The sequence below is a fragment of the Trichomycterus rosablanca genome, chromosome 14, assembly GCF_030014385.1.
Source record: "Trichomycterus rosablanca isolate fTriRos1 chromosome 14, fTriRos1.hap1, whole genome shotgun sequence".
NCBI lineage: Eukaryota > Metazoa > Chordata > Actinopteri > Siluriformes > Trichomycteridae > Trichomycterus > Trichomycterus rosablanca.
This window is the reverse complement of record NC_086001.1, coordinates 30,428,806-30,456,489: the sequence shown is the minus strand read 5'-3', so window position 1 is coordinate 30,456,489 and position 27,684 is coordinate 30,428,806. Positions and strand designations below refer to the sequence as shown.

The window sequence follows — 27,684 nt, the reverse complement described above, 5'->3', positions numbered from 1 at the left end:
CTCCATTCACCCCCAGAGACGCTCAGCATCCGGGGGCGGGACAAAATCGAGGCATTTATCCAATGACCGGCGAGTATCGGACCATTAAAAAAAAAAAAACTCAACGCAAGCCATAGAGGTACAGAGACGCTCAGCGTCTGCGGGCAAATGCACTGACGCTACGGGAATGTATGAGTTAAGTTAAGAAAATCGAATCGATTTGTGATAATTAGCTGATTCTGAACGAACTCGTCTTCAAGATATACGTGTTCTAACGCATTTGTAGTCAATGAAATGTTAACACAACTGTACATATTTGACCATTTAATTTTTGACATTTTAGGGCAGTCTTAGAGAAATCGCCACTGGTGTCAACCAAGCAGATCACCATTCAGGAGGGTATATCAGTGCCAAAATACGAGCCAGTTTGTTCAGTAAAAATTTATAAGCCAACAGCAGCGAATAAACTTAAGTCACCTTAGATTACATGTTAACTTCCATCTATCCATCCAGCTTAAATACCATAAACACTACGTACAAAACATGTGGAGCTATTCTTACTACAGTAAAACACACTGAACTGACTTTTAAAGTGAAGTTCAAAATGTTGTACAGAGATCGTTCCCATCTAGTGGTGCTAGATAAATTACAGCTTGTTGCTTGGGTACAGATTTGTGACATTATTATTAAATTGTTGTTGTTGTGTTTGTTGTTATTTTTTAACTGATCATTTTTTGTTATTTTTTGCACTGTCTATAAATAAATGAATCTTGGAACCTTGTGCTTCCAATTGAGATTTTTGTTTACGTGAACAATGTCTGAAATTTGACGAGCTTGATTAGTTTGTAAATGTGTTAAGATGATAAATGAACCTAAACACTTGCTTTTTAATTTTAAGGTTTTATTTATTTATTTTAGTTTCAATACAATACGTGACTCCGGCAAGATAAATAAAGCAAAAATAAAAGTGTTTTTGTAACGTGTTGTAGACCTGCAATGGTGACTATTTTTGGTATACAGGAAAGAAAAGGCCGAATGCAGGTGAAAATGTGTTATTTGGCAACCAGGCACTGTAAATATTGGACACATGATGGGTTATTTTAACTTGTTGGGTTGTGCAGTTTAACCATTGTGCTGGATTAAATAAATGTAAGAAAATACAGCATTAAAGCATAATCTCAATAAAATAGGCTACAATTTAACACTATAATATAATACAATACAGTGACAGTAAGTCTGTGTCTGTTTCTGTTACTTATTCTGAATTGTTTGTTTGTAAACTGTGAATTAGTTCTTAATCTGACCGTAATGTTAGTGAATTAAACCTACATCTCTCTGATGAGCTGTCTGTTCTGACATGCTGCTTAAGCCCGGCTAGCTCAGTTGGTAGAGCATAAGACTCGTAATCTCAGGGTCGTAGGTTCGAGCCCCACGTTGGGCGAGTATCTTCATTTAACATCTACAGAAACCAAAAGAATGTGTCAGTACCAGTACCAGGGTGTGTCATGGTATGGGGGTGTGTCAGTACCAGTACCAGGGTGTGTCATGGTATAGGGGTGTGTCAGTACAAGTACCAGGGTGTGTCATAGTATGCTCCCTCGGAACGCTGTGACATCACAATGTGGACCTGTGCTCTTCAGGAGCAGCATTTTGATTTTCTCCTCATTTACGATGGCTGCTTCTCTGAGACAGAGGTTTCTGCGTGTGCTGTGTTGCGGGGCGCCTCCCCGGGCGTCCTCCATATATATACACTTAATATATATATACACTTAATATTATATATATACACTCAATATTATATATATACACTCAACATTATATATATACACTCAATATTATCAAGGATCAAGGATCAAGGATCAAGGATCAAGGAGGGTTTATTGTCATTCACATCACATGTGGTACATGAGGTGGAACAAAATTATGACCCAAGGTCCCAGTTACACCCAATAAAATATCTAATATATACAATACAAAAGAATAATCACAGTATGAAAAATATTTACAAATATAAAAAGTAGAAGTAAATGTAGCAATGTAAAAATGTAGAAATGTAAAAATGTAGAAATGTAAAAATGTAGAAATGTAGAAATGTAGCAGCAACATGAACAATAAGAGTGCATTTAACTTATAAGCATGGGTAGTAGAACTGAGTAGCAGCATAATAAAGTGACCAAGTGCAAGGTGCAAAGACAGTGTCTTATTGTGCGTAAATGTAAGGTGTCCAAGTGTACTCTGAAAGTGTCAGTGCAGAGTGTTTGGCGAGGTGGAGTTTGAGAGTCTTACAGCTTCGGGAATGAAGCTGTTTCTCAGTCTTGTTGTTCTACACTTAATGCTCCGCAGCCTCCTGCCTGAGGGGAGCGGGACAAAAAGTGAGTGTGCTGGGTGAGTGGGGTCCTTCATGATGCAGGTGGCCCTTTTCCTGCATCTGGAGGTGTAGATGTCGGTGGTGGTGGGGAGGCTGACTCCGACCGTCCTCTGTGCCGCCTTCACCACTCTCTGCAGAGCTTTCCTGTCTGCAGCCGAGCAGCTTCCATGCCACACGTTGATGCTGGAGCACAGGACGCTCTCCACCACACATCTGTAGAAGGAGGTGAGGACTGAGCTCCCGAGTCCGGCTCGCCTCAGCCGCCTGAGGAAGTAGAGCCGCTGATGTGCCTTCTTGACCAGACAGGAAGTGTTGTTGCTCCAGGTGAGGTTGTTACTCAGGTGCACACCTAAGTACCTGTAGCTGGAGACCACTTCCACCTCAGATCCTCCGACGTGCAGGGGGAGGTGGGCGTGTCTGCTCCTTCTGAAGTCCACGATCATCTCCTTCGTCTTCTTCGTGTTGATGCAGAGGTTGTTCTTTCTGCACCAGTCCTCCAGGTGTTCCACCTCCTGTCTGTAGTTGGACTCATCATTTTTTGTGATGTTTCCAACCACTGCTGTGTCGTCCGCAAACTTCACAATATGACAGCCCGGATGGAGAGGTGAGCAGTCATATGTGAGCAGTGTGAACAGGAGGGGGCTCAACACGCAGCCCTGATGGGAGCCAGTGCTGAGGATAGTGGTGGAGGAGGAGATGTCATGGATCTTCATTGACTGCGGCCTGTTGGTCAGGAAGTCCAAGACCCAGTTGCAAAGGGAAATGCTCAGTCCAAGTGAGAAGAGTTTGTTTGTTAGGGTCTGGGGAATCATGGTGTTGAAAGCAGATGTAAAGTCCACAAAGAGCAAACAGACATAAGAATCCTTCTGCTCCAGGTGGGTGAGTGCAGTGTGGACCACAGAAGAAATGGCATCTTCTGTGGAGCAGTTCTGTCTGTATGTGTACTGGTGTGGGTCCACAGTGATGTCGATGGTGGCTTTGATGTGGGTCATAACCAGTCTTTCAAAGCACTTAGTAACTATCGGCGTGAGGGCTATTGGCCGGTAGTCATTCAGACCAGTCACTGTGGAACTCTTGGGGACCGGGATGATGGTGGCGGTCTTCAGGCAGGTGGGAACAGCTGCTTGGATGAGGGAGACGTTGTAAATGTCCGCCAGGACCTCGCAGAGCTGATCCGCACATTCCTTTAGCACCCGCCCGGGAATGTTGTCCGGGCCAGCAGCTTTCCGTGGGTTGATCTTTTTAAGAGTCTTCCTCACTTCTGCTGGTGTAACGCTGAGGGGCTTTTCTCCAGGTGGGGGGGTGAGTCTGGTGCTGGGGGGGGTGTCGGGGTCCTCAAAGCGGGCGTAGAATTTGTTGAGGGCTTCGGGCAGGGACGGGTCTTTGGGGCATTTTGCATCACTGGATTTGTAGTCTGTGATGCACTTAATGCCCTTCCACATGCTCCGTGGATCCTGGGAGGAGAAGTGTCCCTGGATTTTCTGAGCATATGCAGCTTTTGCTCTTTTTACCCCTGCAGTCAGCTCTCTTCTAGCCCTCCTGAGCTCTTGTGAGTCACCAGACCTGAAGGCCTTTATATATATAAACACTTCATATTATATATATATATATATACAGTACAGGCCAAAAGTTTGGACACACCTCATTCAATGCGTTTTCTGTATTTTCATGACTATTTACATTGTAGATTCTCACTGAAGGCATCAAAACTATGAATGAACACATGTGGAGTTATGTACTTAACAAAAAAAGGTGAAATAACTGAAAACATGTTTTATATTCTAGTTTCTTCAAAATAGCCACCCTTTGCTCTGATTACTGCTTTGCACACTCTTGGCATTCTCTCAATGAGCTTCAAGAGGTAGTCACCTGAAATGGTTTTCAGGTGTGCCTTATCAGGGTTAATTAGTGGAATTTCTTGCTTTATCAATGGGGTTGGGACCATCAGTTGTGTTGTGCAGAAGACAGGTTACTACACAGCCGACAGCCCTATTGGACAACTGTTAAAATTCATATTATGGCAAGAACCAATAAGCCAACTAAAGAAAAACGAGTGGCCATCATTACTTTAAGAAATGAAGGTCAGTCAGTCCGGAAAATTGCTAAAACTTTAAATGTGTCCCCAAGTGGAGTCACAAAAACCATCAAGCGCTACAGCGAAACTGGCACACACGAGGACCGACCCAGGAAAGGAAGACCAAGAGTCACCTCTGCTTCTCAGGACAAGTTCATCCGAGTCACCAGCCTCAGAAATCGCAAGTTAACAGCAGCTCAGATCACAGACCAGTTGAATGCCACACAGAGTTCTAGCAGCAGACCCATCTCTAGAACAACTGTTAAGAGGCCAAATCAGGCCTTCATGGTCAAATAGCTGCTAGGAAAACACTGCTAAGGAGAGGCAACAAGCAGCGACATGCCATCCCATCTGGTTTGCGTTTAGTTGGACCATCATTTATTTTTCAACAGGACAATGACCCCAAACACACCTCCAGGCTGTGTAGGGGCTATTTGACCAAGAAGGAGAGTGATGGAGTGCTGCGGCAGATGACTTGGCCTCCACAGTCACCGGACCTGAACCCAATCGAGATGGTTTGGGGTGAGCTGGACCGCAGAGTGAAGGCAAAGGGGCCAACAAGTGCTAAACACCTCTGGGAACTCCTTCAAGACTGTTGGAAAACCATTTCAGGTGACTACCTCTTGAAGCTCATTGAGAGAATGCCAAGAGTGTGCAAAGCAGTAATCAGAGCAAAGGGTGGCTATTTTGAAGAAACTAGAATATAAAACATGTTTTCAGTTATTTCACCTTCTTTTGTTAAGTACATAACTCCACATGTGTTCATTCATAGTTTTGATGCCTTCAGTGAGAATCTACAATGTAAATAATCATGAAAATACAGAAAACGCATTGAATGAGAAGGTGTGTCCAAACTTTTGGCCTGTACTGTATATATACACTCAATATTATGTATATATATATACACTTAATATTATATATATACACTCAATATTATATATATACACTCAATATTATATACAGTGTATCACAAAAGTGAGTACACCCCTCACATTTCTGCAGATATTTAAGTATATCTTTTCATGGGACAACACTGACAAAATGACACTTTGACACAATGAAAAGTAGTCTGTGTGCAGCTTATATAACAGTGTAAATTTATTCCTCCCTCAAAATAACTCAATATACAGCCATTAATGTCTAAACCACCGGCAACAAAAGTGAGTACACCCCTTAGTGAAAGTTCCTGAAGTGTCAATATTTTGTGTGGCCACCATTATTTCCCAGAACTGCCTTAACTCTCCTGGGCATGGAGTGTACCAGAGCTTCACAGGTTGCCACTGGAATGCTTTTCCACTCCTCCATGACGACATCACGGAGCTGGCGGATATTCAAGACTTTGTGCTCCCCCACCTTCCGCTTGAGGATGCCCCAAAGATGTTCTATTGGGTTTAGGTCTGGAGACATGCTTGGCCAGTCCATCACCTTTACCCTCAGCCTCTTCAATAAAGCAGTGGTCGTCTTAGAGGTGTGTTTGGGGTCATTATCATGCTGGAACACTGCCCTGCGACCCAGTTTCCGGAGGGAGGGGATCATGCTCTGCTTCAGTATTTCACAGTACATATTGGAGTTCATGTGTCCCTCAATGAAATGTAACTCCCCAACACCTGCTGCACTCATGCAGCCCCAGACCATGGCATTCCCACCACCATGCTTGACTGTAGGCATGACACACTTATCTTTGTACTCCTCACCTGATTGCTGCCACACATGCTTGAGACCATCTGAACCAAACAAATTAATCTTGGTCTCATCAGACCATAGGACATGGTTCCAGTAATCCATGTCCTTTGTTGACATGTCTTCAGCAAACTGTTTGCGGGCTTTCTTGTGTAGAGACTTCAGAAGAGGCTTCCTTCTGGGGTGACAGCCATGCAGACCGATTTGATGTAGTGTGCGGCGTATGGTCTGAGCACTGACAGGCTGACCCCCCACCTTTTCAATCTCTGCAGCAATGCTGACAGCACTCCTGCGCCTATCTTTCAAAGACAGCAGTTGGCTGTGACGCTGAGCACGTGCACTCAGCTTCTTTGGACGACCAACGCGAGGTCTGTTCTGAGTGGACCCTGCTCTTTTAAAACGCTGGATGATCTTGGCCACTGTGCTGCAGCTCAGTTTCAGGGTGTTGGCAATCTTCTTGTAGCCTTGGCCATCTTCATGTAGCGCAACAATTCGTCTTTTAAGATCCTCAGAGAGTTCTTTGCCATGAGGTGCCATGTTGGAACTTTCAGTGACCAGTATGAGAGAGTGTGAGAGCTGTACTACTAATTTGAACACACCTGCTCCCTATGCACACCTGAGACCTAGTAACACTAACAAATCCCATGACATTTTGGAGGGAAAATGACAAGCAGTGCTCAATTTGGACATTTAGGGGTGTAGTCTCTTAGGGGTGTACTCACTTTTGTTGCCGGTGGTTTAGACATTAATGGCTGTATATTGAGTTATTTTGAGGGAAGAATAAATTTACACTGTTATATAAGCTGCACACAGACTACTTTTCATTGTGTCAAAGTGTCATTTTGTCAGTGTTGTCCCATGAAAAGATATACTTAAATATCTGCAGAAATGTGAGGGGTGTACTCACTTTTGTGATACACTGTATATATGATGTGTTTGATCTGTGCAGGCGGTGGTTCATCATACAGAACAATCAGCTTCTCTACAAGAAGAGGTTTAAGGTAGGTCACATGACTTTACATGATCTAAATTAGCTCTCTCCTGGACTCTGTGAAATACCCATAATGCACCGCAGTCTTACACCCCTCATAATTCAGGCGCATCACAGCAGAAGTCGACTTCTGTGCCGGGCTGCATCCCAAACCGCCCCCGTCGTGTTTAAGTCTGGGAGGATTTCACCGGCGTTTATATCATCGACTGTATAAATAAGAAGGTTTTATGTTCTATTCCCCCAGCGTGACTTCACGGTGCTGGCGGAAGACCTGCAGCACTGTTCGGTCCAGAGCTGCGAGGACGCCGGGCGACGCTTCTGCTTCCGGGTGGACACGCCCACAAGGTAATTCCAGATCTATAATCATCAGAGATAGACAGACAGATGATTAATAGACAGACAGACAGATGATCAATAGACAGACAGACAGATGATCAATAGACAGACAGACAGATGATCAATAGACAGACAGACAGATGATCAATAGACAGACAGAAAGATGATCAATAGACAGACAGAAAGATGATCAATAGACAGACAGAAAGATAGGCAGACGGACAGACAGACAGACAGACGGATAGATGATCAATAGACAGATAGATGATTAATAAACAGACAGGCAATAAATAGATAGACAAGATAATTGATAGATAGACAGACAGACAGACTAATAGATAGACAGACAGATACTGTATATAGATGATCAATAGACAGACAGACATATTATCAACAAACAGACAGACTGATAGATGCTAGATAGACAGATAAAGAAGAAAATAGATTATAGATAAATAGATAATCGATAGACAAACAGATAGGTAGACAGACAGACAGACAGACAGATAGTCAGACAGACAGACATATATATGATCAATAAACAGACAATAGATAGATAGACAAGATGATTGATAGACAGACAGGCAATAGATACATAGACCAGATGATTGATAGATAAACAGACAGACTAATAGATAGACAGATAGATAGATGATCAATAGACAGACAGACAGATGATCAACAGACAGACAGACAGATAGATGTTAGATAGACAAATGGATAGACAGATAGACAAGAAGATAGATTATAGATAGATAATTGAAAGACAGACAGATATAGACACACAGACAGATGATCAATAGACAGATTGATAGACAGACTATTTATCTATCTGTCTATCCATCTGTTTGTCTGAATGTCTGTCTATTTTTCTGTTTATTTATCTACTCAATCTGTCTGTCTGTCTGCATCCTATATAATCTGTATCTATCACCGTGTGTACAGGAGCTGTACGTTCCAGGCCGACTGTGAGGCAGGTAGACGGGTGTGGATCAGCGCCATCCAGAACCTGACTGAGAGAGAAGAAACAGTTGAGAGCGAGGTGAATTATCATCACCACTATACTCCGGGAGGGGAGGGGTTCGGTTCTCGGCTCTTTAACACCAGTTTAATGCGTCTGAATAAGAAGGGGTACAAGGACGATTTGAAATCAGACTCCAGTGAGACGTTGTTGGACGGGGAGGTTCAGTTGGAGGACTCACAGAAACCGCGGGCGTTTTCTGAGGCTCCAGGTAACCTTAACGCCACCACATTTGAGTCCGACACTATTGAACTCTAGTGACTATATATTTAACCCTTGGGCTTCGTAGGTGGGATCAGTTCTGGAGAGGTTGTCTGTGATGCTCCCGAGAACAAGGGTGAGTACGCCGGCCCTTTATATGGACCCTTATTTTTGGTCCACATAACACATGAAGCATCATTGGTGATACTTGTGTTGAAGATGCTGAAGGAGAAACCACCGACGGAGAAGGTCAAGAGGAAAAGACGACCGACACGAACCCGGACAGCCGATACACCCTTGGAGAGCTGCTGGGAAAGGAAGACTGCAGTTCAGTCTATGAAGGAGACCATAAGGCAGATGGGAACCAGGTGAGTATCAGTTTGCTGTGTTGATCCTCCCCTGGAACCTCCTATGGCTCCAGATACCTGTGACGACCTACCAGGACCTTATTGGGTCAGGAGGACCTCTGAGTACCACCCTGGCCCCTGGATTCCTCTTAGCCCCAGACATGAACCCAATTGAGCATCTGTGGGACCTCCTCAATGGTCGTGTTGGCTCTACGGATCCTCCCCTGGTTCCTCCCTTGGCTCCAGATACCTGTGACGACCTTCTGAAGAGGCCAAAAAAGAGGCCAAGAAAAGGCCAAATCAGTAATAATAATAACATGTCTCTTGAGGGCAGCAGGTTGAGGTGCCATGCACTGTACCCGAGACGGACAACATCTCAGAGGGAACGTCACGTGTGGTTGAGGACAGCTCTGAGCTGCACAAGTGCTATGAGGTTTACAAAACCATTGGATCAGGTAACTGGTACCACTTTCAGTCGTCTCTCTGCCTTTGTGTAACACAGATGTGCATCTTTTAAAACCTGACTTAATATTTTTTTTAATTCAATCGTTCTTCAGGTGGTTATGCGACGGTCAAGCTCGGCAGGCACATTCAGACTCAAGAGCCAGTGGCCATCAAGATCCTGGAGAAAAAAGAGCTCGGGGTTAGTTTCAGCAAAACCGTCTGTTAAAGACGGACGTGTCTCAGTTTCCAAACGCTTGGTTCTCCTAATTCTGATCTGAAAAGTCATAAAACTGTTCCGGTTTCATCCCCATTGCAGGATGAGTTGTCTGATTTGAGGATAGAGATTGAAGCCCTGAAGAACCTCAATCATCAGCACGTGTGCCGCTTGTACCAAGTCGTGGAGACTGCTGACCAGATCTACATGGTGCTTGAGGTACCATCAGTGGTTGGAAACTATCAGATTTGATTCAATCTCTGGATTTACGATGATTTGCTGCTCACTTGACTCGTTCTCTCATCCAGTTTTGTCCGGGTGGAAATCTGTTTGACCACATCAATAATAACGACAGGTTGTCGGAGGAGGAGACGCGCAGGATCTTCCGTCAGATCGTCTCGGCGCTGGCCTACGTCCACAGCCAGGGATACGCCCACCGTGACCTTAAGCCAGTGCGTCAGCCAAACGATTTCCACTTATACTTTGTGCTCTTTCTTTGTTAGTGCTTGTACATGACGTGTTTTATTTTGACTCTCAGGAAAACATGATGCTGGATGAGAAGAACAACATCAAGCTCATCGACTTTGGTCTCTGTGCCAAACCAGAGGTTCGTGTTTCTCCTAAGACTGTAGTGTATACTTAAAGCAAGCGTGCCATTCAGAGAGTCTAGTAAGGTGGTGTGCTTACCCCCATCCATCATGCTAAAGCCTTGCACACATGGTGTCCACAATTAGTTTCAGTGATCAGTTAGATGAACTGGACATCACAGAGCCATGCTGGTTCAGTTTGTGTGTTGTGTTGCAGATGCGAGTCAACAGTTGGACCTTCGGTTGATAGAAATCTGTTTTGTTGTAGGGTGGATTGGGTACTGCTCTGACTGAGGGCTGTGGAACCCCTCCCTACTTGGCACCAGAAATCATTGATGATAAACCCTATCTTGGTGCAGAGGTAGGTGTGTGGGGGGGTGTCCCCAGGTTATTCCTGATAAACTTCAATTGAAAAGTCTCCAAATCCAAGGTGTTCAGTCCCCTCTGTAGCCCCATTCATGAGTTATTCTATGAGGTCTGGATGAGGGGACTGACCAGGGTAAAGCATGGTTAAAAAAGACAATGAATATGTGTGTGTGTGTGTGTGTTTTAGGCAGATGTTTGGAGCTTGGGTGTTGTCCTATATGACATGCTGTGTGGCTACCTCCCGTTCGATGGTGACAACTTTGTGGAGCTCCATGAACAAATCACTGTAAGTCTTGGAACTACAATGAAACACCATTGGCATACACGTCTTGTTACGATTATGAAACTGAATCCATTATTTAATGCTCAGCAGCATGTTAAACATACAGTAAAAGTAACAGTAACGGCTTGTGGTGATGTTCTTTGATCAGATGTGATTGTTTTGCTCTGTGTTTTCTTCAGAAAGGACATTTTGACACTCCTGACTGGCTGTCTCCTGGTTCTGTACTGCTGATTAAGGAAATGCTGCAGGTGTGTGTTTATGGTGTGTTTAATGTGAGCAAAGTGGGTGTGTGTTTCTCTGTGGGCTTCATCACCTGAAGTTCTTGTATCTTGTCCTGTAGGTGGTTCCAGAGCGGCGCATAAAGGTGGAGCATCTGCTGGATCATGAGTGGGTAATGAAGGGGTACAGCAGCCCTGTGGAATGGCACAGCACATGCCAGGTACAACATCCACCCTAGACGTAGTACATTGACATGATGGACATGATGGAGCAGCTGGTGTCTGAGGTACATTTCAGTACTTGTATCTGCATCAACACAGATGCTAAAATGTAGACACATATTTATTAATATTTATTAATGTGTGTATTTGTGTATGTAGTGGAAGTTTGATCAGACCACAGCTACGTAACTTTTGCTCTTGAGAAGGAAGCAGCGCAGTAGTCCAGTGTGTAGCTGAGCAGACGTGTAAGAAATCCAGGTAACATTTCCACAATCAGTGTATTTTACCTGATAAACGCTGCTCTACATGCTCATCTGTCCAAACGCTACAGCTTCTGGAATGTTCCTACATCTCTTCTTGTTTTATTTAACAGGAGACGTTGTCGGCGCATCAAGGAGGGACGATGGTGGCACCATCCAATCAGGAAACGTTACATCTCAATTTCACATTTCAGTGATTGTTGCAGATGTTTCTCTCTAACCCATCCTCTCTCTCTCTCTTCTTTTACCAGAACGATGCATTTTGGGTATCTGTGTGTGACTGGTTAGAGGAACTCCACTGAGGTGCCGCCCTTGTTGATCCACACAGCTATATGAGAAGTGTAGAACATGGATGACCAGGATCAACAAGCATCAAAATCTTATAACATTAAATAATAAATAAATAAACTCACTGAATATATGAAGGTGCATGGATGTTCATTTTCACAATAGCTGATTTTTTCTTCATCATTTTGTGTATGAAGTCAGAAATATGACGTCAAAGGCGGCACAATGTTTCCCGACATGTTACAGAACATGAAGATACAGACCTACTGTCAGATCACTCAGAGCAGCCTAAGAACATTACCCTAAAAGTTAATGAACTCATGTCTTCTAAAAGAGACAGTACACTGTTAATAACAATTTTAAAATACATGAGGTCCAGTTACAAAATAGTATATACAGTTCTAGTGTTTACAGTTTTTCTCGATTGTTTACACACAAATTCTGGTACTTGAGACACAATGACCACAACATGTAACTCATGCACCAACCCCCTAAACCAGTTCTGCTAAACTACAAGCACAATTCCTGTTTTACACTCAAATTGCAGTTCTAAAACACGCTTTTTTCAAAACACTACACACAATTTTCTGCATTTGGCACAATTTTCATGAAGAAAATCTCTTGTTTTCACAAGGAACACACTGTTATTCAAAACTCTAAAGTTAAATGCTCTACTATGCACACTGACTAATCACATGGGCAAACACCTGTCACACAGGTTAACAATCAGAAATCAGAGCTTTAGTATGAAAGGGCAACAGGTGAGCTCTTCTGTTTTGGAGCAATGGATGCCAACATTGGAAACAGAGGCAGAGCCAGAGGAGTAAAAGTAAGAGGAGGAGGACGGGGAGGACCAGGAAGGCCAGGGACCGTAATCACTGATGAGATCCGAGCCACTTTGGTTGACCAAGTGGTCAACCATGGTCTAACAATGAGGGAGGCTGGGCAAAGAGTACAGCCAAATTTGAGCAGGTACACTGTAGCATCCATCATCCGGACTTTCCGAGTGAGAATAGGTAAGAAATCTACTCTCACTACAAAACTGCAGTACTGCATATCAATACAGAGAGTACAGTAGTACAGTATTGCCTGTGGACTGTTCTGTAGGACTGTAAAAATAAAGTATGTTTCAATTATTTGGGAATAATACAGTATTTTACTATTTGTATTGCAGAACTGAAAGATTACCAACACAAGGTGGACGGGAACGTCTTCTGTCTCCTGAACAGGAAACTGAAATCATGAATATGGTCCTAGAAAATAACGCCATAACATTATGGCAAATACAAAGAAAAATAATAGAAAACAATGAGATATTTCAAAACGCTGGACTGTGTCTTTTTTTTTTTTTTACTGTAACTGTATACAGTAAATTCTTCTGTTGTTTTGTATGTAGACCACTGTATGTGCAACTTTGTGTTGGTTGGGATGTACACTGTGTACATTGTGTTTGTGGGAAAAATAAAATACATTCATTACCGTGTATTTGTGAGTTATGAGTATAAAAACAATATTCCAAAATATTTTACAACACACTTATGTATGTACTGTCTGTAGTAAGTGTAACACTGAACAAAAAAGGCCTAAGTCATTATGATGAATGGAGAAGAAGTGTTTTCCATTCATCATAGTGTTTTACATTGAGCACATCAGTGTTTACCTGGTTCTTTTAAATGTCTATTCATATGATGGCTTGTGTGTGTCATCTGAAAACAAAATACCATTTTGAGAAGAGATAACATTGTTTTGAATGTAAAGTTTCATTTTGCAGGAGAATTGAGGGGTTTTGCTCATTGTGTGTGTGTTTTTTGATTTGTGTGTAGAGTTTTGAGAGTATGAGGCATGCTTTCAGAAAATGTGTGTAAACAATCGAGAAAAACTGTAATGGTGATGGTTTTGGGGCTACACCTACATATAAGGTTAAACGTTTATTATAGTTACAGTTCTAGTGTTTTATGGTGATGGTTTTGGGGCGACACCTACATATAAGGTTAAACGTTTATTATAGTTACAGTTCTACAGTTCTAGTGTAATGTGGTGATGGTTTTGGGGCTACACCTACATATGAGGTTAAACGTTTATTATAGTTACAGTTCTACAGTTCTAGTGTTTTGTGGTGATGGTTTTGGGGCGACACCTACATATAAGGTTAAACGTTTATTATAGTTACAGTTCTACAGTTCTAGTGTTTTATGGTGATGGTTTTGGGGCGACACCTACATATAAGGTTAAACGTTTACTATAGTTACAGTTCTACAGTTCTAGTGTTTGATGGTGATGGTTTTGGGGCGACACCTACATATAAGGTTAAACGTTTATTATAGTTACAGTTCTACAGTTCTAGTGTTTTATGGTGATGGTTTTGGGGCAACACCTACATATAAGGTTAAACGTTTACTATAGTTACAGTTCTACAGTTCTAGTGTTTTATGGTGATGGTTTTGGGGCGACACCTACATATAAGGTTAAACGTTTATTATAGTTACAGTTCTACAGTTCTAGTCTTTGATGGTGATGGTTTTGGGGCTACACCTACATATGAGGTTAACCGTTTATTATAGTTACAGTTCTAGTGTTTTATAATGATGGTTTTGGGGCGACACCTACATATAAGGTTAAACGTTTATTATAGTTACAGTTCTACAGTTCTAGTCTTTGATGGTGATGGTTTTGGGGCTACACCTACATATGAGGTTAACCATTTATTATAGTTACAGTTCTAGTGTTTTATAATGATGGTTTTGGGGCGACACCTACATATAAGGTTAAACGTTTATTATAGTTACAGTTCTAGTGTTTTATGGTGATGGTTTTGGGGCGACACCTACATATAAGGTTAAACGTTTATTATAGTTACAGTTCTAGTGTTTTATGGTGATGGTTTTGGGGCGACACCTACATATAAGGTTAAACGTTTATTATAGTTACAGTTCTACAGTTGTAGTGTTTTGTGGTGATGGTTTTGGGGCGACACCTACATATAAGGTTAAACGTTTATTATAGTTACAGTTCTACAGTTCTAGTGTAATGTGGTGATGGTTTTGGGGCTACACCTACATATGAGGTTAAACGTTTATTATAGTTACAGTTCTACAGTTCTAGTGTTTTATGGTGATGGTTTTGGGGCTACACCTACATATAAGGTTAAACGTTTATTATAGTTACAGTTCTACAGTTGTAGTGTTTTGTGGTGATGGTTTTGGGGCGACACCTACATATAAGGTTAAACGTTTATTATAGTTACAGTTCTACAGTTGTAGTGTTTTATGGTGATGGTTTTGGGGCTACACCTACATATAAGGTTAAACGTTTATTATAGTTACAGTTCTAGTGTTTTATGGTGATGGTTTTGGGGCGACACCTACATATAAGGTTAAACGTTTATTATAGTTACAGTTCTACAGTTCTAGTGTAATGTGGTGATGGTTTTGGGGCTACACCTACATATGAGGTTAAACGTTTATTATAGTTACAGTTCTACAGTTCTAGTGTTTTGTGGTGATGGTTTTGGGGCGACACCTACATATAAGGTTAAACGTTTATTATAGTTACAGTTCTACAGTTCTAGTGTTTTATGGTGATGGTTTTGGGGCGACACCTACATATAAGGTTAAACGTTTACTATAGTTACAGTTCTACAGTTCTAGTGTTTGATGGTGATGGTTTTGGGGCGACACCTACATATAAGGTTAAACGTTTATTATAGTTACAGTTCTACAGTTCTAGTGTTTTATGGTGATGGTTTTGGGGCAACACCTACATATAAGGTTAAACGTTTACTATAGTTACAGTTCTACAGTTCTAGTGTTTTATGGTGATGGTTTTGGGGCGACACCTACATATAAGGTTAAACGTTTATTATAGTTACAGTTCTACAGTTCTAGTCTTTGATGGTGATGGTTTTGGGGCTACACCTACATATGAGGTTAACCGTTTATTATAGTTACAGTTCTAGTGTTTTATAATGATGGTTTTGGGGCGACACCTACATATAAGGTTAAACGTTTATTATAGTTACAGTTCTACAGTTCTAGTCTTTGATGGTGATGGTTTTGGGGCTACACCTACATATGAGGTTAACCATTTATTATAGTTACAGTTCTAGTGTTTTATAATGATGGTTTTGGGGCGACACCTACATATAAGGTTAAACGTTTATTATAGTTACAGTTCTAGTGTTTTATGGTGATGGTTTTGGGGCGACACCTACATATAAGGTTAAACGTTTATTATAGTTACAGTTCTAGTGTTTTATGGTGATGGTTTTGGGGCGACACCTACATATAAGGTTAAACGTTTATTATAGTTACAGTTCTACAGTTGTAGTGTTTTGTGGTGATGGTTTTGGGGCGACACCTACATATAAGGTTAAACGTTTATTATAGTTACAGTTCTACAGTTCTAGTGTAATGTGGTGATGGTTTTGGGGCTACACCTACATATGAGGTTAAACGTTTATTATAGTTACAGTTCTACAGTTCTAGTGTTTTATGGTGATGGTTTTGGGGCTACACCTACATATAAGGTTAAACGTTTATTATAGTTACAGTTCTACAGTTGTAGTGTTTTGTGGTGATGGTTTTGGGGCGACACCTACATATAAGGTTAAACGTTTATTATAGTTACAGTTCTACAGTTGTAGTGTTTTGTGGTGATGGTTTTGGGGCGACACCTACATATAAGGTTAAACGTTTATTATAGTTACAGTTCTACAGTTCTAGTGTTTTATGGTGATGGTTTTGGGGCGACACCTACATATAAGGTTAAACGTTTATTATAGTTACAGTTCTACAGTTGTAGTGTTTTGTGGTGATGGTTTTGGGGCGACACCTACATATAAGGTTAAACGTTTATTATAGTTACAGTTCTACAGTTCTAGTGTTTTATGGTGATGGTTTTGGGGCGACACCTACATATAAGGTTAAACGTTTATTATAGTTACAGTTCTAGTGTTTTATGGTGATGGTTTTGGGGCGACACCTACATATAAGGTTAAACGTTTACTATAGTTACAGTTCTACAGTTCTAGTGTTTGATGGTGATGGTTTTGGGGCGACACCTACATATAAGGTTAAACGTTTACTATAGTTACAGTTCTACAGTTCTAGTGTTTGATGGTGATGGTTTTGGGGCGACACCTACATATAAGGTTAAACGTTTATTATAGTTACAGTTCTACAGTTCTAGTGTTTTATGGTGATGGTTTTGGGGCAACACCTACATATAAGGTTAAACGTTTACTATAGTTACAGTTCTACAGTTCTAGTGTTTTATGGTGATGGTTTTGGGGCGACACCTACATATAAGGTTAAACGTTTATTATAGTTACAGTTCTACAGTTCTAGTCTTTGATGGTGATGGTTTTGGGGCTACACCTACATATGAGGTTAACCGTTTATTATAGTTACAGTTCTAGTGTTTTATGGTGATGGTTTTGGGGCGACACCTACATATAAGGTTAAACGTTTATTATAGTTACAGTTCTAGTGGTTTATGGTGATGGTTTTGGGGCTACACCTACATATAAGGTTAAACGTTTATTATAGTTACAGTTCTACAGTTCTAGTGTTTTATGGTGATGGTTTTGGGGCTACACCTACATATAAGGTTAAACGTTTACTATAGTTACAGTTCTACAGTTCTAGTGTTTTATGGTGATGGTTTTGGGGAGACAACTACATATAAGGTTAAACGTTTATTATAGTTACAGTTTTACAGTTCTAGTGTTTTACGGTGATGGTTTTGGGGCGCCACCTACATATAAGGTTAAACGTTTATTATAGTTACAGTTTTACAGTTCTAGTGTTTTATGGTGATGGTTTTGGGGCGACACCTACATATAAGGTTAAACGTTTATTATAGTTACAGTTCTACAGTTCTAGTGTTTGATGGTGATGGTTTTGGGGCGACACCTACATATAAGGTTAAACGTTTATTATAGTTACAGTTCTACAGTTCTAGTCTTTGATGGTGATGGTTTTGGGGCTACACCTACATATGAGGTTAACCGTTTATTATAGTTACAGTTCTAGTGTTTTATGGTGATGGTTTTGTGGCGACACCTACATATAAGGTTAAACGTTTATTATAGTTACAGTTCTAGTGTTTTATGGTGATGGTTTTGGGGCTACACCTACATATAAGGTTAAACGTTTATTATAGTTACAGTTCTACAGTTCTAGTGTTTTATGGTGATGGTTTTGGGGCTACACCTACATATAAGGTTAAACGTTTATTATAGTTACAGTTCTACAGTTCTAGTGTTTTATGGTGATGGTTTTGGGGCGACACCTACATATAAGGTTAAACGTTTATTATAGTTACAGTTCTACAGTTCTAGTGTTTGATGGTGATGGTTTTGGGGCGACACCTACATATAAGGTTAAACGTTTACTATAGTTACAGTTCTACAGTTCTAGTGTTTGATGGTGATTGTTTTGGGGAGACAACTACATATAAGGTTAAACGTTTATTATAGTTACAGTTTTACAGTTCTAGTGTTTTACGGTGATGGTTTTGGGGCGACACCTACATATAAGGTTAAACGTTTATTATAGTTACAGTTCTACAGTTCTGGTGTTTTATGGTGATGGTTTTGGGGCGACACCTACATATAAGGTTAAACGTTTATTATAGTTATAGTTCTACAGTTCTGGTGTTTTATGGTGATGGTTTTGGGGCGACACCTACATATAAGGTTAAACGTTTATTATAGTTACAGTTCTACAGTTCTAGAGTTTGATGGTGATGGTTTTGGGGCGACACCTACATATAAGGTTAAACGTTTATTATACAGTAGTTACAGTTCTACAGTTCTAGTGTTTTATGGTGATGGTTTTGGGGCGACACCTACATATAAGGTTAATTGTTTATTGTAGTTACAGTTCTACAGTTCTAGTGTTTGATGGTGATGGTTTTGGGGCGACACCTACATATAAGTTTAAACGTTTATTATAGTTACAGTTCTACAGTTCTAGAGTTTTATGGTGATGGTTTTGGGGCGACACCTACAAATAAGGTTAAACGTTTACTATAGTTACAGTTCTAGTGTTTTTTGGTGATGGTTTTGGGGCGACACCTACATATAAGGTTAAACGTTTATTATAGTTACAGTTCTACAGTTCTAGTGTTTTATGGTGATGGTTTTGGGGCGACGCCTACATATAAGGTTAAACGTTTATTATAGTTACAGTTTTACAGTTCTAGTGTTTTGTGGTGATGGTTTTGGGGCGACACCTACAAATAAGGTTAAACGTTTACTATAGTTACAGTTCTAGTGTTTTTTGGTGATGGTTTTGGGGCGACACCTACATATAAGGTTAAACGTTTATTATAGTTACAGTTCTACAGTTCTAGTGTTTTATGGTGATGGTTTTGGGGCGACGCCTACATATAAGGTTAAACGTTTATTATAGTTACAGTTCTACAGTTCTAGTGTTTTGTGGTGATGGTTTTGGGGCGACACCTACATATAAGGTTAAACGTTTATTATAGTTACAGTTTTACAGTTCTAGTGTTTTATGGTGATGGTTTTGGGGCGACACCTACATATAAGGTTAAACGTTTATTATAGTTACAGTTCTAAAGTTCTAGTGTTTGATGGTGATGGTTTTGGGGCGACACCTACATTAAAGGTTAAACGTTTATTATAGTTACAGTTCTACAGTTCTAGTCTTTGATGGTGATGGTTTTGGGGCTACACCTACATATGAGGTTAACCGTTTATTATAGTTACAGTTCTAGTGTTTTATGGTGATGGTTTTGTGGCGACACCTACATATAAGGTTAAACGTTTATTATAGTTACAGTTCTAGTGTTTTATGGTGATGGTTTTGGGGCTACACCTACATATAAGGTTAAACGTTTATTATAGTTACAGTTCTACAGTTCTAGTGTTTTATGGTGATGGTTTTGGGGCTACACCTACATATAAGGTTAAACGTTTATTATAGTTACAGTTCTACAGTTCTAGTGTTTTATGGTGATGGTTTTGGGGCGACACCTACATATAAGGTTAAACGTTTATTATAGTTACAGTTCTACAGTTCTAGTGTTTGATGGTGATGGTTTTGGGGCGACACCTACATATAAGGTTAAACGTTTACTATAGTTACAGTTCTACAGTTCTAGTGTTTGATGGTGATTGTTTTGGGGAGACAACTACATATAAGGTTAAACGTTTATTATAGTTACAGTTTTACAGTTCTAGTGTTTTACGGTGATGGTTTTGGGGCGACACCTACATATAAGGTTAAACGTTTATTATAGTTACAGTTCTACAGTTCTGGTGTTTTATGGTGATGGTTTTGGGGCGACACCTACATATAAGGTTAAACGTTTATTATAGTTACAGTTCTACAGTTCTAGAGTTTGATGGTGATGGTTTTGGGGCGACACCTACATATAAGGTTAAACGTTTATTATACAGTAGTTACAGTTCTACAGTTCTAGTGTTTTATGGTGATGGTTTTGGGGCGACACCTACATATAAGGTTAATTGTTTATTGTAGTTACAGTTCTACAGTTCTAGTGTTTGATGGTGATGGTTTTGGGGCGACACCTACATATAAGTTTAAACGTTTATTATAGTTACAGTTCTACAGTTCTAGAGTTTTATGGTGATGGTTTTGGGGCGACACCTACAAATAAGGTTAAACGTTTACTATAGTTACAGTTCTAGTGTTTTTTGGTGATGGTTTTGGGGCGACACCTACATGTAAGGTTAAACGTTTATTATAGTTACAGTTCTACAGTTCTAGTGTTTTGTGGTGATGGTTTTGGGGCTACACCTACATATAAGGTTGAACGTTTATTATACAGTAGTTACAGTTCTACAGTTCTAGTGTTTTATGGTGATGGTTTTGGGGCGACACCTACATATAAGGTTAAACGTTTATTATAGTTACAGTTCTACAGTTGTAGTGTTTTGTGGTGATGGTTTTGGGGCGACACCTACATATAAGGTTAAACGTTTATTATAGTTACAGTTCTACAGTTCTGGTGTAATGTGGTGATGGTTTTGGGGCTACACCTACATATGAGGTTAAACGTTTATTATAGTTACAGTTCTACAGTTCTAGTGTTTTATGGTGATGGTTTTGGGGCTACACCTACATATAAGGTTAAACGTTTATTATAGTTACAGTTCTACAGTTGTAGTGTTTTGTGGTGATGGTTTTGGGGCGACACCTACATATAAGGTTAAACGTTTATTATAGTTACAGTTCTACAGTTGTAGTGTTTTGTGGTGATGGTTTTGGGGCGACACCTACATATAAGGTTAAACGTTTATTATAGTTACAGTTCTACAGTTCTAGTGTTTTATGGTGATGGTTTTAGGGCGACACCTACATATAAGGTTAAACGTTTACTATAGTTACAGTTCTACAGTTCTAGTGTTTGATGGTGATGGTTTTGGGGCGACACCTACATATAAGGTTAAACGTTTACTATAGTTACAGTTCTACAGTTCTAGTGTTTGATGGTGATGGTTTTGGGGCGACACCTACATATAAGGTTAAACGTTTATTATAGTTACAGTTCTACAGTTCTAGTGTTTTATGGTGATGGTTTTGGGGCAACACCTACATATAAGGTTAAACGTTTACTATAGTTACAGTTCTACAGTTCTAGTGTTTTATGGTGATGGTTTTGGGGCGACACCTACATATAAGGTTAAACGTTTATTATAGTTACAGTTCTACAGTTCTAGTCTTTGATGGTGATGGTTTTGGGGCTACACCTACATATGAGGTTAACCGTTTATTATAGTTACAGTTCTAGTGTTTTATGGTGATGGTTTTGGGGCGACACCTACATATAAGGTTAAACGTTTATTATAGTTACAGTTCTAGTGGTTTATGGTGATGGTTTTGGGGCTACACCTACATATAAGGTTAAACGTTTATTATAGTTACAGTTCTACAGTTCTAGTGTTTTATGGTGATGGTTTTGGGGCTACACCTACATATAAGGTTAAACGTTTACTATAGTTACAGTTCTACAGTTCTAGTGTTTTATGGTGATGGTTTTGGGGAGAAAACTACATATAAGGTTAAACGTTTATTATAGTTACAGTTTTACAGTTCTAGTGTTTTACGGTGATGGTTTTGGGGCGCCACCTACATATAAGGTTAAACGTTTATTATAGTTACAGTTTTACAGTTCTAGTGTTTTATGGTGATGGTTTTGGGGCGACACCTACATATAAGGTTAAACGTTTATTATAGTTACAGTTCTACAGTTCTAGTGTTTGATGGTGATGGTTTTGGGGCGACACCTACATATAAGGTTAAACGTTTATTATAGTTACAGTTCTACAGTTCTAGTCTTTGATGGTGATGGTTTTGGGGCTACACCTACATATGAGGTTAACCGTTTATTATAGTTACAGTTCTAGTGTTTTATGGTGATGGTTTTGTGGCGACACCTACATATAAGGTTAAACGTTTATTATTGTTACAGTTCTACAGTTCTAGTGTTTTATGGTGATGGTTTTGGGGCTACACCTACATATAAGGTTAAACGTTTATTATAGTTACAGTTCTACAGTTCTAGTGTTTTATGGTGATGGTTTTGGGGCTACACCTACATATAAGGTTAAATGTTTATTATAGTTACAGTTCTACAGTTGTAGTGTTTTGTGGTGATGGTTTTGGGGCGACACCTACATATAAGGTTAAACGTTTATTATAGTTACAGTTCTACAGTTCTAGTGTTTTATGGTGATGGTTTTGGGGCGACACCTACATATAAGGTTAAACGTTTACTATAGTTACAGTTCTACAGTTCTAGTGTTTGATGGTGATGGTTTTGGGGCGACACCTACATATAAGGTTAAACGTTTACTATAGTTACAGTTCTACAGTTCTAGTGTTTGATGGTGATGGTTTTGGGGCGACACCTACATATAAGGTTAAACGTTTATTATAGTTACAGTTCTACAGTTCTAGTGTTTTATGGTGATGGTTTTGGGGCAACACCTACATATAAGGTTAAACGTTTACTATAGTTACAGTTCTACAGTTCTAGTGTTTTATGGTGATGGTTTTGGGGCGACACCTACATATAAGGTTAAACGTTTATTATAGTTACAGTTCTACAGTTCTAGTCTTTGATGGTGATGGTTTTGGGGCTACACCTACATATGAGGTTAACCGTTTATTATAGTTACAGTTCTAGTGTTTTATGGTGATGGTTTTGGGGCGACACCTACATATAAGGTTAAACGTTTATTATAGTTACAGTTCTAGTGGTTTATGGTGATGGTTTTGGGGCTACACCTACATATAAGGTTAAACGTTTATTATAGTTACAGTTCTACAGTTCTAGTGTTTTATGGTGATGGTTTTGGGGCTACACCTACATATAAGGTTAAACGTTTACTATAGTTACAGTTCTACAGTTCTAGTGTTTTATGGTGATGGTTTTGGGGAGAAAACTACATATAAGGTTAAACGTTTATTATAGTTACAGTTTTACAGTTCTAGTGTTTTACGGTGATGGTTTTGGGGCGCCACCTACATATAAGGTTAAACGTTTATTATAGTTACAGTTTTACAGTTCTAGTGTTTTATGGTGATGGTTTTGGGGCGACACCTACATATAAGGTTAAACGTTTATTATAGTTACAGTTCTACAGTTCTAGTCTTTGATGGTGATGGTTTTGGGGCTACACCTACATATGAGGTTAACCGTTTATTATAGTTACAGTTCTAGTGTTTTATGGTGATGGTTTTGTGGCGACACCTACATATAAGGTTAAACGTTTATTATAGTTACAGTTCTAGTGTTTTATGGTGATGGTTTTGGGGCTACACCTACATATAAGGTTAAACGTTTATTATAGTTACAGTTCTACAGTTCTAGTGTTTTATGGTGATGGTTTTGGGGCTACACCTACATATAAGGTTAAACGTTTATTATAGTTACAGTTCTACAGTTCTAGTGTTTTATGGTGATGGTTTTGGGGCGACACCTACATATAAGGTTAAACGTTTATTATAGTTACAGTTCTACAGTTTTAGTGTTTGATGGTGATGGTTTTGGGGCGACACCTACATATAAGGTTAAACGTTTACTATAGTTACAGTTCTACAGTTCTACAGTTCTAGTGTTTGATGGTGATTGTTTTGGGGAGACAACTACATATAAGGTTAAACGTTTATTATAGTTACAGTTTTACAGTTCTAGTGTTTTACGGTGATGGTTTTGGGGCGACACCTACATATAAGGTTAAACGTTTATTATAGTTACAGTTCTACAGTTCTGGTGTTTTATGGTGATGGTTTTGGGGCGACACCTACATATAAGGTTAAACGTTTATTATAGTTACAGTTCTACAGTTCTGGTGTTTTATGGTGATGGTTTTGGGGCGACACCTACATATAAGGTTAAACGTTTATTATAGTTACAGTTCTACAGTTCTAGAGTTTGATGGTGATGGTTTTGGGGCGACACCTACATATAAGGTTAAACGTTTATTATAATAATAATACATTTTATTTATATAGCGCTTTTCAAGATACTCAAAGACGCTTTACATAAGACAAATAATCAAAACAAATACGTACATACACCATACAAATCATAGTACAAAATCAAAATAGTACATCAACATCAAGAATAATTAAGATAAAAACAAAGAGAGCAGCATAAGACAGTTCATTAAAAATTAGCTAAATTATGAGAGAGAACAACAAATATAGAACAATTTCTTAAAATTAGACAGAAACAGGACAGATTTACATGCAATCAGGAAACTGAAAACTTTACAAGTTTTAGGATCTAGGACTTCACATTTCTGTCGTGATCTAAGTATAAAAACTATTAAAAAGAATAGCAAAAATAAAAGCATTTATTTTGTGTTGTTACAAGTTAAATGCCACTCTGAATAGATGAGTTTTGAGAAGTGACTTGAATTTGGACAGGTCAGGACAATCTCGTAGGTGTTTGGGGAGAGCATTCCATAAAGATGGAGCAGCTATGGAAAAGGCCCTGTCACCCCAGGTCCGGTGCTTGGTCCTAGAGGGTATGGACAGTAGGTTAGCCTCAGAAGAGCGAAGGCTACGGGAGGGAATGTGCTGATGGAGCAGGTCGGTGAGGTAGGATGGGGCCTGATTATGGAGAGCTTTGTGAGTGAATAGAAGAATTTTGAATTGAATGCGTTGAGCAACGGGAAGCCAATGAAGTTTTTGTAGAACAGGTGTAATATGATCACGGGAGCGAGTATGAGTAAGGAGGCGAGCAGCTGAATTCTGGATATACTGAAGTTTTTTTAGGATTTTGTTAGATGTACCATAAAGGATGCTATTGCAATAATCAATTCTGGATGTAATAAAAGCATGAATCAAGGTTTCGGCGGCAGAAAAGGAGAGTGATGGACGTAGACGTGCTATGTTTTTTAGATGAAAGAAAGCAGTTTTGGTGATGTGATTTACATGGCGGTCAAAAGAGAGGTTGCTATCAAAAATTACACCAAGATTTCGGATGTTAGAAGACGGAGACAAAGTGTCATTATCAATGGTAATTTGAAAATTTTTTGTGGTTTTTGCCAGGGATGTAGGACCTACGATGATCATATCTGATTTTTCACAGTTTAATTTGAGGAAATTAGCTTTCATCCACAATTTCATTTCAGTGATGCAATTTGTCAGAGTGGAGTGAAGTTCAGTATTAATGGATTTGGAGGAGATGTAAAGCTGAATATCATCAGCATAGCAGTGGAAATGTAAACCATGCCGACGTATGATGTCACCAAGGGGGAGCATATAAAGAATAAACAAAAGGGGACCTAACACTGAGCCTTGGGGAACGCCTTGGGACAGTGGAGCAATGGCAGAACTACAATTGTTGATATTAACAAACTGTTGTCTGTTTATGAGATATGACCTTAACCACAAAAGGGCAGTACCAGTGATGTTGACAGAGGATTCAAGGCGGGACAGAAGAATGGAGTGATTAATGGTGTCAAAAGCTGCAGTAAGATCAAGGAGGACGAGAATATTAATTTGTCCAGAGTCTGAGGAAAGAAGAAGGTCATTTGTGACTTTGAGGAGGGCTGACTCAGTGCTGTGCTGGGGGCGGAAACCAGACTGAAATGATTCAAATAGATTATTGGAATTTAGGTGATCTTTGAGCTGTGAGGCAACAACACGTTCCAGTATTTTCGACAGAAATGGAAGATTGGAAATGGGCCGAAAGTTACTCATAATGTTAGAGTCAAGTCCAGGTTTTTTAAGTATGGGAGTAACAGCAGCCAATTTGAGTGATTGAGGGACTGAGCCAGAACTAAGAGAGGAATTGATTATCTCTGTGATAAGTGATGAGATAACTGGAAAACAACCCTTAACAAGTTTTGATGGAGCAGGATCCAAAACACAAGTGGAGCTTCGCATCCCTGTTAAGATCTCAGATAGGTCCAAAAGAGACACAGGTGAGAACTGAGACAGAGGCTGGGTAATAAATTGAGATGAGATAGGCGGAGAAACAGAGATGACAGGGGAAACTGTCAGAAAATTGTGGATATTCTCAACTTTTGTTTGAAAAAATGAGAGGTAAGAGTTACACTTGTCAACTGTAAAGGAATTGGTAGTATTGTCAACTGGTTTGAGAAGTTTATTTATTGTGGAAAAGAGAGTCTTAGGATTTGTTGATCCAGCATGTATGAGTTCGGAATAGTAAGTGGATCGGGCTGCCGTAAGAGCGTCTTTGTAATGTTGAAGATAATCAGAATAAATCTGATAATGTACTGTTAGACCGGTTTTCTTATAAAGTCTTTCAAGCTGGCGTTTACGGGATTTCATTTGGTGAAGCTCAATTGTGTACCATGGTGCGGAATGACTAAATGAAACAAATTATAATTATACAGTAGTTACAGTTCTACAGTTCTAGTGTTTTATGGTGATGGTTTTGGGGCGACACCTACATATAAGGTTAATTGTTTATTGTAGTTACAGTTCTACAGTTCTAGTGTTTGATGGTGATGGTTTTGGGGCGACACCTACATATAAGTTTAAACGTTTATTATAGTTACAGTTCTACAGTTCTAGAGTTTTATGGTGATGGTTTTGGGGCGACACCTACAAATAAGGTTAAACGTTTACGATAGTTACAGTTCTAGTGTTTTTTGATGATGGTTTTGGGGCGACACCTACATATAAGGTTAAACGTTTATTATAGTTACAGTTCTACAGTTCTAGTGTTTTATGGTGATGGTTTTGGGGCGACGCCTACATATAAGGTTAAACGTTTATTATAGTTACAGTTCTAGTGTTTTGTGGTGATGGTTTTGGGGCGACACCTACATATAAGGTTAAACGTTTATTATAGTTACAGTTTTACAGTTCTAGTGTTTTATGGTGATGGTTTTGGGGCGACATGTCACGCGTGCTGCTCACTCTACTGACTCATCTATCACAACGAACTCTAACTCCCAGAATGCATCTACCAATCCCGTGACTTCGTCAGCCAATCCTAAAGTGATTACCAGATCCGACTCACCTGTATTCTAGGTTTACTTCCGGTATAAATACCAGTCTGTTTGTAGTATGTGTTGCGAAGTATTGCCTCTGTTTTCAACAAGCGTACCGAGCGTTCTTTTGATTGTTTATATCGTGTATTGACCCGTTTCTTGTATTTCCACTCCGGCTTTTGGATTTCCCTCTTGTACCGTGTTTGTCTGGCTATTGCTCTTGGTTATCGATCTCTCTTCTGGCTTACGACTTCTCTTTTGGACTGTGTTTTGGACTTGATGCCTCGGTTTAGTGTTTACATGGTTTTGACCCACGCATGGTTTATGACTATT

General features: G+C 39.8%; 1 long non-coding RNA gene, 1 other non-coding gene and 1 pseudogene across 2 annotated transcripts; 2 read left to right on the top strand and 1 right to left on the bottom strand.

The window, feature by feature from the left end:
• LOC134326288 (zinc finger protein 208-like) overlaps positions 1–27,684 on the bottom strand; it is a 163,760-nt pseudogene that overhangs the window by 54,380 nt on the left and 81,696 nt on the right.
• trnat-cgu (transfer RNA threonine (anticodon CGU)) lies at positions 1,348–1,420 on the top strand. The gene has a single exon. It is a non-coding gene; the product is annotated as a tRNA-Thr (tRNA).
• Positions 11,337–11,897, top strand: LOC134326390 (uncharacterized). Its single transcript, XR_010014501.1, has 3 exons — positions 11,337–11,396; positions 11,491–11,589; positions 11,705–11,897. It is a non-coding gene; the product is annotated as an uncharacterized LOC134326390 (long non-coding RNA).